The sequence below is a fragment of the Chionomys nivalis genome, chromosome 7, assembly GCF_950005125.1.
Source record: "Chionomys nivalis chromosome 7, mChiNiv1.1, whole genome shotgun sequence".
Classification (NCBI taxonomy): domain Eukaryota; kingdom Metazoa; phylum Chordata; class Mammalia; order Rodentia; family Cricetidae; genus Chionomys; species Chionomys nivalis.
The window spans coordinates 74,273,624-74,287,524 of NC_080092.1; the positions used below are offsets into that span (position 1 = coordinate 74,273,624).

General features: G+C 52.8%; 1 long non-coding RNA gene across 2 annotated transcripts; it reads left to right on the plus strand.

The window, feature by feature from the left end:
- Positions 1–359: 359 nt before the first annotated feature.
- LOC130878030 (uncharacterized) lies at positions 360–13,666 on the plus strand. Of its 2 annotated transcripts, none has more exons than XR_009057423.1 (5): positions 360–468; positions 4,490–4,551; positions 5,376–5,560; positions 11,354–11,602; positions 13,550–13,666. It is a non-coding gene; the product is annotated as an uncharacterized LOC130878030 (long non-coding RNA). The 2 variants fall into 2 exon arrangements; XR_009057424.1 differs by having other exon boundaries at positions 11,495–11,602.
- Positions 13,667–13,901: the final 235 nt, after the last annotated feature.

The following is a 13,901-nucleotide window of genomic DNA, read 5'->3' on the forward strand; positions in this document are numbered from 1 at the left end:
GGTTTAGAGCCAGGATCCCCTTCACAGGAGACAGAGGTCTTTCCCCAAGAGTCTGATTAACCTTCTCCATCTGGCTCTGATGACCTTGGAACTGGGAAGGAAAAGCCACAGAGCCCCCTCACCTCAAGGGCTCTGAGAACAATTCTCCCAGCCACCCTGGGGGACACAGTGTTCAGGGCTCCAGTGACCTCGCTGGGAGCAGGAGCCCAGCTGTTTCAAGCCTCCACATGTCTCCCCTGACATTTGCGTCAGCAACTCTGCCCTTTGACTTGTCCCTCCCCAGAGAGGAGGGCGGAGGCAATTGGGACTAATTATTTGCAGTTCGATTTGGCCAGCAGTTTATTGGGGTTTGGCCTAGCTTTCTGGTCTCCCGCACCCCAACTTTATGGTCTCGGTCTCCTGGGGAAGCTAAAGAACAGAAGGCAGAGTGGTTTCTTGGTCTCCCGGTACTGAGAGCCCTCTGGGAAGGTACGCTTGTAAAAGGGCTTAGAAAGGTGTCCCCACGCTCACGCCCAGCGCAAACTTTGCCCCCACCCCCTTGAGCCAGCCTCCTGCTGTGCTTGGACTTGTTGGGACATGTACCCAAGTGAGCTGGGGCCAGAAAAGGGGATGCCAGTCTCCTGGCTGCTTGCCCAGGCTGGGGGTGGTGGTGGTTGCAAGGCTCAGAAAAGCCGGGGGTGGGGCATGCACCATGGAGTCCTTGGGGCTCCCTGGGCCCTGGGTCCATGAGGTGTCTGGTTCCCTCTATATTTGGCCTCGGCATTACGGACATGCCCTCTCAGAGGAGCAGCCAGCCAGACGTAACCATGATGTCTCCTTGCAGGGTCTGGATTATCTGGGGGAGGCAGCCACAACCCAGGAGGGCTGAGAGGTTTAAGGGAACATTCCCTCCCAGCCCCCAGTCAGAAAGGAGGCAAGGGTAGATGGCATAGAGAACTGGCCCTGAAACTTTTCTCAGAATTCCCAGTACACTTACTAGAATGTTCCTTTTGCGCAGGTTCCCCAAGGAAGCCTACTCTCTGCAGGGGCAGGGGTGAGGCGGGGTATGATCCTAACCCCATCCCTTGGGCCTAGAAGTTTTCTAGCTAATCAGGTACCGTCCCTCAATTAAAAACCAGAACCCTTTATGCTGGAATCCCTTATAGTCCCCAAACTTGGAGGCTAAGACCGGAGGATCCCAAGATCCCAGCCAGCCAGTGCTGTCTCAGAAAATGAGACTGTCTGAAAAATAAATGAAAATGGGGACCACCCCGCCACATACATAAAACAACTTCCTCCATTACAGGTTTCCCAGGAGCCACTGGAAGGAAGGGGGGCTTTTGGTGCTCAGTGTTTGCAGTTTCTCTGGTCACTAGTATTTCCAAAAATCACCACCAGCACCACCCTTTTTCTGCTGAGTGCACTCACGGCCAGAGGAGGGACTGACAGTATCCCACTGAGGAAAGTGGCTTCCGGATCGTGTCTCCACTTGAGAAACCCCACACCTCACTGTACTGTCCTTTCTCCTCCAGCTGCAGACAGGGTCGCACAAGGCAGCAGCTGGCTCCAGGCGCTGTTGCTGCTAGACTCTTGGTCCACTCCCCGGCCAGAGCTTAGTACCACCATCGGCCAGCGCTGTTCAGGGAGACCCTCCTGAGCACATGGCTCGCTCTCAGCACGGGTCACCTTTGTCCCACTGTGCCTCCTCCCTGTGCCATTCCCCCCACCCCACACAGGACAAGCGGGGAGGGCGTAGGCTCACACATTCCCACTGGAGATGTCGAGGACTCCTCACTGTGGGCTGCAGGACCTGGTCTCGGTCACATGACTGTCAAGCTCCCTGAGAAGGTGCTGCTGAGGCAGATGTCTGGGTCAGAGAGGCCTGAGCACCAGCTACTTCCTGGCCCTGGGATCTGAGACTCATCCAGAACCTCCCTCTTTGACTTCAGTTTCTTATTCTATAAAATGGGTGCGTGAGTTGCTTGTGGCAAGGCGAGGGTAAACACTGAACCAGACAATGTCTGTGAAAGCCCTTTATGAACTACAAAGGTTATGTAGGGTAGTTATTATTCTTATGGGAAACTAGTAAATGGGGGAAGAAAGAACACCCCCAAAGCTGATCTCAGCTTGTGGGCACAAAGGCCAGGGTCACACCCACCAGGTCTGTGGTCTGGTGTCCCACCAGCCCTGCTGAGGAGCCGGTCTGAGGCAGCGCTCAATGAAGTCTTGGCTGGAAAACAGCATTCTGGCCTGCGGTAGGGAGGGGCCCAAGATTCGTTTTACAGGGATGGGGGGCACTGCTGTTGATTGCCTGACCCCAGTAGAAAGTGGAGGCACTCCCCAAGAAGAAGCTCCTTTGGGTGTGTTTCAGAGAAGGCCCGGTGCTCACACACATAGACATTCAGTCTTCAGTGGCGCAGTAGGGGACTCTGCCGCCCCTCCCCAGTCTCACAACTTTAGTGAGCCTCAGTTTCCTTATCTGTAAAGTGGGGTCAGGTGTCCTTACCCAGGATGGCCGCTGTGCAGTCAGGAGGCCCCAGAAAGGGAACTGAGGCCAGGCTGCCTATCCCTGTCTGGAAAGGAACAGTAACCTTGGCCTTGACCAGTGGCCAAGGGGGCAGGTTTCCTGGCCCGGTCAGGTTCCAGCTCCCCACCCCCTCAGCCAGCTGCTCAGCAGCCAGCTGTCATGAAGTCATTGCCACCTTCCCAGCCTGGTCTGCCTGCCTGCCTGCTTGCTGGCATCCCCCTTCCCTCTCTCGCCCCGCCCCGCCCCAATGCTGACATCCCATTTGGCAAAAAAGGTGGAAAAGCCGCTGACTCTTCCAGACCCTGAGTTCATTGACTGGTCAGGGCCCACTTGCCCCACACTGGTCATGAGGGAGAGGCCCTTGCAGGGCCCAAAGCCCCCAGCCTCACCTGCCAAGACATTTCTGTAACTCTAGCCCACACCCTGCACTCTTACCCATACTCTATTGAGCCCCCCCCAGCAAAGATCCTACACTCAGCCCCCCATGCACAGCACCTCCCACAAAGGACACGCCCAGCACACATACCATTTCTTTATACTGTGCAATGTTTTCTTGGCCACAGTCACAGACACTCATGCGTCTATCCCTGATCTGTCCCCTTGAACTTCCCTAGATCAAAAGACACATGTGGGCTGAGCCAGAGGGGGATAAGGGTGGAGGAGTGGGTGTGGGGAAGGGGAGGGGGAGGGGGTGGAGTAGTGGGAGTGGGGTATGGATGGGGGAGGGGAAGGGGTGGAGTAGTGGGAGTGGGATAGGGATGTGGGGAGGGGTGTGGAGTAGTGGGGTAGGGTAGGGTGTGGGGAGGAGAGTGCTGGTCCTCTGGTCTAGAGGGTGACTAGGTCACAGAAGCAGGCTGCAAGAGTTGCTCGCTCTTCGCCTCAGTTGATGTCTTCCCTGCGAGGGTAAGCAGAGAAGGTCGAGTCACAGCTCAAGTGCTGTGAGTGTTTCGGGACGTGCCAGAGGCTGGATGTGGGCTGGATGTGGCTGCCATTCCCCTTCGGCCACACAGGCCAGCCTGGTCTCATGCAGAGCTCCAAGCCAGCCAAAGCAGTCCAGTGAGACAGGGTCTCAGAACAGAATCCAGTCTTCCTCCAATCACAGTGTGCCCAAGCCTCTCGATAGGCAGAACCAGCTTCAGCTGGCCTCTCCACAGCCTTCTCAGGCCCACCACCCAGGTGGGCACTGGGTGAGACTTTCACCCTCTGTGCTGGGGGCAAGGTCATTGGAGGTTATCCTGGGGAGGCCCTGCTCCTGAGCCACAGCCTTTGCTGGCTTTAGAATGTGATGTTAAGCTTGGCCTTGTCTGCCCTTGACAAATACTCAGCCTTGTCTCCCCAGACACCCTCCCTCCTGCCCCTCCTCCATCTTGATGTCCTTCTCCAGGTCTCACACCTTCTGCCACCGCCCAACCTTAGGCTTCCCTGTGGACTTTCCACCGACTTTCCCACAGGTAGTAACTTCTCCTGGGAGGCGCTTAGTAGAGGCCCAGCAAAACTGCTGAATGAAAGACCACACTGGTTGATGTCCCCTGCCCAACTCTCTCCCAGACCACTGGTGGGGGTTCTGGGGTCCAATAGGAAAAGCCAGGGGAAGTCTGGGAGTTCTGTGTGATGGCTGTGACCTGGCTTCAATGCAGTATGGTACCAGGGGGTCGCATCTGCAAAGTTACTCCAGACACCAGGACTGCCAGCTTAATTCTCTCTGGCTCAGAGCAGAAGCAGACCCAGGCTGGGGAGTCCTATATTGTAAATAAAGCTGCTGCCCAGAATAGTCCAGAACATTTGCAACGCTGGAAGCGAGGCAACAGGAGTATCTGAAGCACCTTCCCGCAGACGCACCTCCCCCTTCACACACACACACACACACACACACACACACACACACGACTGGATCCACCCTGAGGAGCCTCACACGGTAGGTCAACATCCTGCTTCCGGCAGGCCCTCCTCCTGGAGACCTCACAGAGGGGTGTTTGTTCGCAGTGGGCGATGGGAGAGATGCTAATCACCACAGATCGCTGCTGCTCCAGGCTGAAGGTCAGGAGGTAAGGCGACCCACGGTTATAAATAACCGTGCCAGGCTGCTGAGGGCAGCTCGCTGGATCCGCACCCCTCCCTGGCGGACCAGTCGGATTGATTTCTGGCCTCCCAGTCACCACGGGAACTTGAACCCCAGAGAGCTGACCTTTGGGGGTGGCACACAAGGTCAAGCCAGGCTTCCTGGGCTTCCCTGTATCTTAAATTAAGGCAGTTGTACCTCTGCCAGTCAGAAGAGACCAGAAGGTGGGGGTCTTTTAGCATGCGACCCCCAAACGCAGATACCTGATCTTGCATCCCGATCTCGCAAGCCAGTCCTCAGACTGCTCCAGCTGAGATAGGGAGGCCCAGAATGTCCCAGCCGGGGAGGGGAGGGACCGCCCAGCCTCCAGAGGCCTGATCTGTTAAGGAGTTGACCCCAGAGGCATGTGTTCTCGGCTAGATGGGAACAAGAGTCCCCGGTCTCACTCTGGAAGGCTGTAGTGGCAGCAATCTGTCAGCTGGCTATGCACCAGGGAGGCAGGCATGGCTCCCTACCTCCTCATGGACCCGCAGGGTAGGGGAGATATGCCTTCTATTTTTAAAAACAAAACTTTCTTTGGGGGCAGAGGGTGGGATTAAAGCCCACGGGCCAACCATTAAACAATGTACCAGCGAGGGACTTAGCCCAAGGTGAATATAGCCATGTGGCCAGTACCCAGACCAATACAGCACGGGGCCGAGGATACAGGGATGGGATTGTAGCTCACTTGGTAGAGTCCTGGCCTAGTTTGTGAAGCCCTGGATTCCATCTCTGGCACCATTGATGGAGCTTGCTTGCCTCTAATCCTAGCACTCGGGAAGTATGACAAGTAGAAGACTGAAGTTCAGTGCCATCCTTGACTATATACAGAGTTTGAAGCTACCTGGACTACATGAAACCTTGGCTCAAAAACAAACAAAAAGGACCCCTCAAGTCAGCGCTCACCACCACCAAAAAAGCTCATCAAAAACTCATCTCACTGACAACTCTTACAGGTGAGCCCCATGGAGCCAGCCCACTGACAGCTCTAAGGGTGAGCCCCATGCCACCCAATAGGCTGTGGTCAGTTTTTAACAAGCGTCCGTGTGGCATGGCGTTACACAGTACCTACTGTGTAGGGTGGTGTTTGTTTTGCTCAGTGTCCTGTGAGGTCCAGCCATGCTGTCTTGAGCAGTCCCAGGTCACTCATAGGTCCCTGGTCTTGCTGGGAGCTCGTCACTGTGAGACTCTCATAATTTAGCCATCCGTTTTACTGTTGACAGACACTGAGGTGGGTTCCAGTTCCTGACAACAGTGGTGAGCATCACTGGGCCCACTCCAGCCTCTGCCCTCGAATCCATAGGACAGGCATGTCTCCTTAGCTCAGATCATTCAGGGAGTGCTGACTTCTCACCAGCGTGGTCGCAGAACAGCCCAACGTTAGGTTTTGGTTTTCATTCTAAAAAGAGAGCTTGCCTCTTTTTTTTCTTAGTAGAAGGCACAAAAATGCAAAAAAAAAAAAAAAATCACCATTACTACATTTAAAGGTATCTAACTAATCCAGCCTGGCTGTTTCCTGAATCTCGCTTGTAGGTCAAACTCAGGACAGAGAAAGCTTGTTTCCCCAGCAGGCAGCCCGGAGTCTGGCCAGCATCTGGCCAGCAATGGCTTCTTCCAGGGGGCCTCTAGGCACCCTCAGCGTGCTCCGTAACCTCCATTACGGCTCCTTGTCTACTGCAGCCTCCATCTGGCAGGGCTCCAGATCACAGGGCTCACCGTGCACCTGCAACTCAAGGCAGAGCCAGCACCTCAGGATTTAACACTGGTTAGCCTGATGGTCTGAAGAGTTTGTTGCATTTGGGGGAGGGGCGAGTGTAGAGGGGGTGCATGGGCGGCAGTAAGCATCGTCAGGGGCTACTGTAGTGAGGCGGGGTGAGAATCAACCCTCTGGAGGAGACTGCCTAGACGGGAGGCCTCACAGGTCCTTGTCCTCTGTCCCAAGGGCTTAAGGGAGACTGGGCTTTTTTTAAATTTTTTTTTTTTTTAATTTTTTTTTTGGTTTTTCGAGACAGGGTTTCTCTGTGGTTTTGGAGCCTGTCCTGGAACTAGCTCTTGTAGACCAGGCTGGTCTCGAACTCACAGAGATCCGCCTGCCTCTGCCTCCCAAGTGCTGAGATTAAAGGCGTGCACCACCACCGCCCGGCGAGACTGGGCTTTTTACTTAATCTCTTATTACAGTGCTAGACATTGAACCCGGGGCCTCACACATACAAGATGGGCACTCTGCCTATGAGGTATAGAGTTTCAGCTAAGTTACCCAGCCTGGCTTTGAACTTGCTGTGCAGGCTAGGCAGCAAGGAACTTTTGCTCCTTCTGCATCAGCTTCTGTGCCCCCACACGCAGCCACCAATGTGTTTCTCTAGCAAGAACACTCTCTGGATGTTCTGGGGCACAGGAGACAAGAACAACGGCCCAGGTTGTAAGCAAGTGGTGCTGTGGTGGAGGTTTCTGCCTTACAGAGGTAGGGAGGCAGGGAGGACTTGCAGGCCTAGGAGGAGATGCGATCGGCTGAGGTCTGGGGAATTTCTTTCCTGTCTTTCATACACATGAGTCCGCTTTGGTCTGTTAGACTCGAGGAGAACTGAGCCAGCCCTGGGAGCCCTAGGAGTGGAGAGAGAGTTGTTCATCCATTCACCCTTTCATCTTTTCGTTCAGCAGTAGAAGGACCTGCGCTGACGTATGTTTTCCTAGGAAGGAAGACCTAGTATGCTACATTCCTGTGCCTGAGCACCCAGTGTTCATGCAAAACCCTGTCAGAGTATGAAGCACAGTCAGGGACTGGCTGACCTCCAGACTTCTTCCCTGCCCTAGTGGCTGAGGTGGGCTCCTTGGGTTGGACTCAGGCTGAGCAGCTGCTATAGGCCTAAAGCGATGTCCGGACCAGGGGTACAGAGCCTGAGCCCCACTCTCTCCTGCTCAGCCTGGGCCAGCTCCCCTCACTTCTCTCTGCCAACTCGCTATCTCCACTTGGGTTAGTGATCAGTCTCTCTTAAGCCTGGTGTGCTCACAAGGGCAGCCCCCCCAAACTGCCTGGTGTGCTCAGGACAGCCCCCCAAACTGCCTGGTGTGCTCAGAAGGACAGCCCCCCCAAACTGCCTTGTGTGCTCAGAAGGGCAGCCCCCAAGCTGCCTAGTGTGCTCAGAAGGGCAGCCCCCCAAACTGCCTGGTGTGCTCAGAAGGGCAGCCCCCCCAAACTGCCTGGTGTGCTCAGAAGGGCAACCCCCAAACTGCCTGGTGTGCTCAGAAGGGCAACCCCCAAGCTGCCTGGTGTGCTCACAAGGGCAGCCCCCAAACTGCCTGGTGTGCTCACCAGGCTCCCTGCCAGGCTAACCACAATCACCTCCTCCCACACAGCCAGGCAAACCCCTCAGAGTCATCCATTCATTGCTCGCCTGGTGTCTCTGCCAGCAAATGCCCTCGGCTCTACCTTTAGCATGTGTGGATTCAGAGGGGCCCAGAGTGGCGGCTCACACCTCTCATCCCAGCGCCTGGAAGGCAGAAGCAGAACAGTCATCAAATTCAAAGCCAGCCTGGTCTACACCATGAATTCCAGGCTAGCCAACGTTACAGAGCAACAACCCGTCTCAAAAGAGAAAATAATAACAAAAAGCATGTATTCACATGGAGGCCCCTCTTGATTAATGTTAATTATGTGCAGGTGCCAAGTGGCCGGAGGCATTGGATCCGCCAAGAGCTGCACCTCATGTGGTTGCTGGTTGCTTTCAGAACTCAAGTCTGAAAGAGCAGTACATGCTCTTACCACTGAGCCATCCCTCCAGCCCCCCCCCCCCAGGAGCCACGCTTCACACGTGGTCCTAGCTGGCGCTGGCACTCACTGGATGCTCACAGCAGCATCTGCTCTCCCCCTTTCCTTCAGTTCCAGGCATCACAGCCAGATTGATTTTATTAAGAAGTGAGTCAGATCATGCCATTTGCCTGGTCCCCCGTCCTTCAGAGGAAAAGCCAAAGTCTTCTGTGATGGTCTTTGCCCACCTCTACCTGCCCCGTCTCATCTCCAATACCGCTCATTTGGGTCAGCTACTACTGGCTTTGTTCCGTGATGACATAACCCATGTACCGGCCCCAGGGCCTTTGCACTAGCTGTTCTCTCCTGGCGCCTTCCTCCCCTCAAGTGCCACCTTCTTCAGTTCTTCATGAGGGTTCTTCTCTAGACAGCCTTCCTTCCTTCTGGACCTCCATGCTGATCGCTCACAGTGCCCAGATCTTGCTTTCTAATCCATTCTGTGCTGAGAGGACCCATGGCTTCTTGGAGAAATGGCTGCATCTTAGAGTAGGATAGGAAATAGGCAAGATGTGACCAGAGTATCTCAAAGCCTCAGAAAGGAAGGAGGAATTGGAGACAGGAGTCACCCGAATGTGGGTGTGTCCAACAGTGCTGGAGCAGCTGCACAAAACAGCAGGTAGGGCTGGATTGTATAACCCAGAGGTGAAACACATTCGCCAGCTTGTAAGTGAATAACCAGTCAGTGGGAGAGAAGAGCCCAGGGGTCACGTGGCACGGAATATCAGGGGCTCCTCACACAGGCCTTACCAGCCAGGGTGGAGGTCAACAGCAACAAGTTAGCACTGTGCACCAAGGTGTGAAGAAAATGGCACTGTCCCTTTGTCACCTGGCTCCCCAGGGCTCACAACCCTGGTTTAGTCGTGTGAAGAAACAGCAGACAAAAAAGAAATTTTTAATTGTATTTTTTTGATATTTTGAGACAGGGTTTTGTGTAGCCCTGGCTGACTTTGAACTCACTGTGTAACTGAGGATAGCCTTGAACTTCTGACTCTCCTGCCTCCACCTCTAAAATTCTGGAATTATGGGGGTGTTCTGCCATACCCAGCTTCCAGCAGGCAAATTTTGGTTTAAGGGCATCTACAAAATACCCGACCGGGATCCCTCAAAACCACTAGAATCATCAAAGTGAGAACTGCTTTGGCCGAGAGAAGCCTCTAGAGGGGAGACAATGAAATGGAGTGTGATGTGTGGAGGGGTCCTAGGACAGAAAGGGGTTAGCAGAACAAAGGTCTGGTGAAAGGACTCTAGAAGTTTCCATGGCTAATAATTACTACTGGATGTGATGACACTATACCCTAACTCAGAAGCTGAGGCAGGAGGATGGTGAGTTTGAGACCAGCTTAAGCTACATAGACTCTGAAATATATAGATATATCAGTCAGGTGGTGGTGGCATACACCTTTAATCGCAGCACTAGGGAGGCAGAGGCAGGCGGATCTCTGTGAGTTTGAGGTCAGTCCAGTCTACAGAGCTAGTTAGTTCCAGGACAGGCTCTAAAACTACAGAGAAACCCTGTCTTGAAAAACCAATATATATATATATATATATATATATATATATATATATATATATCCATAGCGATAAAGATGTCATCGATGGAGAAACTATGATGGGGGAGGGGCATGGGGAAGTCTTTACTGTGTTCTTTATCTGTGAATCTATAACTACCCTAAAGGTACATTCTGGTTTTTTTGTTTGTTTGTAAATCACACTCTCTGAGATAGGTATGGTGGAACATACCAATAATCAAGCACTCAAGAGGCAGAGGCCAGAAGATGAGCTTGAGGCCACCTCGGGCTACAGCGTGAGAGCCTGTCTCAAAGAAGCTGAATAAGAGCAAGCTAGATGATTCCGAGGGCGAAGCGTTTATGACAGCCTGCCAGGCTGAGTTCCTTCCCTGGAGCCCCTGTGAAGGTGAAGGAAAGAATAAACTCGACAGAGTTGCCCTCTGACCTTCCGGGGCATACCAAGGAACGGGCATGCCCCCATACCTCACACACACAACAACAACTATAAAGAAAACATATTCTTAAAGCAAATTTAAAAAGAAAATCACATCACCCAAGCTGCCATGCCCCTCCGTGACTTTTCCTGTTTATACCTTTTCACCGTTTAAATTGTGTGCATTGACCTCACGTATTCTATGACCTGGACCTTCTCTGGGATTTAAACCCCCTAAGGGTTTCTGTCTGTCCTGTGTGCCCAGAACTTCAGCCAATCTGACAAGAAATATTTGTTGAATGATAACTTTCCACAGATAGTCTGTTAGCTTTTCCAAGTGCCCTCTGTGCCTAAATACGTCGCCATTGTTGTAAGATAAACACAAGATTATGTCCCCGTGTTCGGCTCTCTTTGTTAGCTCCTGATGGCTTTTCCGTGTTACTGCTTTCCACTGTCATTTTCTAGCCTGTGCTGATGTTGGCAGGCCAGCAAATGGTTGAGATTCAAGAGGCCCAGGCTTTGGGGCGTCTCTCCCTCTGTGTTGCTCTGCCAGGTTGCCACATGGGCAGGAGGGCTGGAGTGATGCCCAGGCGGGCAGAGGCCACTCCCTCTCTCTGACATCAGATCTGTGGGCACTAGATCCTGCTTGGTGGTGAACCAGGTGCGTCAGAACCCAGGGATTAAATAGATTTGGAAATCCACTGACTTGTCTCCTACCCGCCAGGAGCTGAGAAAGGGCAGCCAGAGCGTCGGCCCGGAGCAGTCAGCCCTTCTCTCCAGAGGCCTGTCAGCTGTTTCTCAGCTGCTGCTGTCTGGTTTGTAGTGTGGAGGACGGAACCCCAGGGCCTTACACAGGCCAGGTGCTCTACCCCACCTGTTTTGCTGGTGACCTGGGCAGGCCCTTAGGGGATTTGATATGTTGGAGGGGGAAACACTGGTGTGTCTGCGATGGGGGCAAACAAGGGATACCCTTAATCCAACCACCCGTCTCCCTTTGTGGTAGCAATACGAAAACTTCCCAGTGAGTGTGCGACATTTCAGCACCGAGGATAAAAATATCAAAGGGCAAATGCCCCTGGAAAGTGTGCCACGTGCTCCTGAGTCCCCAGCTCCCCTAGGAACCAAGATTGCATCCCCACTCCAGGGTCCTGTCTCCATAGCTTTCAACACGCTGTGGGGATGCAGCCATGTTATCTGAATTTCCACACGTTCCCCTTGCCTCAGCATCTGGAGGGAGCCCCAGTGTGCACAGGTTGGTGTTGCATGCAATGTCCTGCCTGGGCACCAAACTATGACCATGTGTGTGTCCATTTGCACGGCTTTGTGACTTGTCTCCTTGCCATTTTAGGTGTGAGCTTGTATGGTGTATGGGTTTGTATGGGTGTGTTGCCTGCGCTGTGGCTGCTCTTCTGTTTTTGTGAGGGAGAGACTTCCCCAAGATGCGTGCATGCTCCTGCAGATCCGCTTGCATCTGCTTGCATGTGACCTTGAGTATGGGTCTCCTAGGGCATGTGCCTAGGCATAGGCACATGTATGCCTATGCCCATAGTCACGGTGGCCCCACACACCTGCTCTGGCAAGCCTGCCACCCCACCCCACATCCTTTTGGCAGGATGACTGGGTCCTTCCATATCGCACAGGTGAGCTGGCCTCTGCTTTTCTCATAGCTTGAATTACTCATGATGGCCCAAAGTTTTCCAGAATTCGCACCTGTGTGCCTATGCCCCCATACCCCTAGCTCAGTGTTTGGAAGTTCCCCAGAAGAGCCAGCCTCCCAAGAAGGTCTGAAGTGAAGAGATCAGGTGAAGTTAGCTCAGTGAGGGACTTCCAGGGATTATTTGATATTGGAACCAGATCTGAAATGATAACACTTTGGTGGAATAGGGAAGTCTGTGGTGTCATGGGAGATGGCCCAGTGACCCATGCCCCCCCACCCCCCGCTATGAGGTTGTGTCCCCAAGTCTGGTTGGTCACTGTTGTGTAGACAGGCTCAGCTCAGCCATTGGGACCTCTAGCTTGGGAAGCTCCCCCTGGCTCCCTACATCTGGGACAGCAGGGAACCCTGGCCATATCCTGGGGAGCCATACCAGGGACACCATTGAGAGCCTACCCCAAGCCTCCAAGAAGCAGGGAGTGACATGGCACCTCCTTCCACTGGCCCTGGCCAAGATGCCAGCGCAGGTGATATCCTGGGCTCAAAGAGGAAATGTCACTGGCTTTTTGCTTCAAGAGCCAGAGCTGCATGTAGGAGGGGGATGGAAGCCCCTCCCCACAGGACTAGAACCTCTGCCCCTCAGATACTAGTCAGTCCCAGGACCCAGGCAGCCTCATGGGCAGGAGACCTAGAACACCCCTTGAGTAGGGGTGGGATAGGGAGAGCCCATGCCTTCCTGCCAATCCATTATTTATTATTATTATTATTAATATTATCATTTTGAGACAGGGTTTCTCTGTGTTGCCCTGGCTGTCCCGGAACTCTCTCTGTAGACCAGGCTGGCTTATAACTCAGAGAGATCCACCTGCCTCAGCCTCCCAAGTGCGGGACTAAAGGCACACGCCACTATGCCCAGCATCAGCCAGTCCACTCTTAATCTAACTACTGCTTCCAGAAAATAAATAGGTTGGGATGGCTCCATGTTCCCTCTTCTCCCCTAACTGTAAAAATAAATCTCTAGAATTGTGCAAACACCATACAAACACAGGCTCTTTGATGAAAATCATACAAAGAGTAAAACTGACTTATTTCATCCTCACCACCCCTCATCTTAGTTCCCACAGCATAATTTACCGTGTTAATGATTCATTATACCATCTTGGGCATGATGGCACACACCTTTAATGCTCAGGAGGTGGAGGCAGATGGATGTCTCTGTGGATCTAAAGCCAACTTGGTCTACAAAGAGAGCTGCTGGACAGCCAGGCCTATCCTATGTAAAGAGAACTTGTCAAAAAAAAAAAAAAAAGTTCATTATCGCTTGGACCTACTGGAAACGGAGCCCAAGGCCCGGGAATGCCAGACAATGCTCTGCCACTAAAGCAGTTTTTGTTTTTTTGTGTTTTGTATTTGATTGTTTGTTTTAGTTTTAAGACAAGGTCTTGTCCATGATCTTTAGGCAGCTCAGGCAGACCTTCAGCTTGCAAGGCTCCTGCCTCAACTGCCAGGACTAGAGCATGCCTCACTTGGTTTCCGGGTTTACAGGTGGGGAGACAGCTCAAGCAGTGGAGGAGCTTCTCGACAGTCATTAGCGAACTGGATTCCCAATGTTGTCCTTTGACTTCCCCGTGAATGCTTTGGCGTACACACACCACTGAAATAAAACGGAAAAAAAAAAAAAAAAAAAAAAGACTTGTTTTACATTTATTGGCGGTGTTGGACATGTGCATGCCAAAGGAACTGTGTGCAGGTCAGAGGTCAAGTCTGGGCAGCAAAGCTAGTTACTAGATGATCTATCTTAGTAACCCCTCATTCTTTTTTCTTTTTGAGACAGAATCTCTTTCATGTAGCCCAGGCTGGCCTCGAACTCACTATGTAGCTGAAGACGACTCTGACT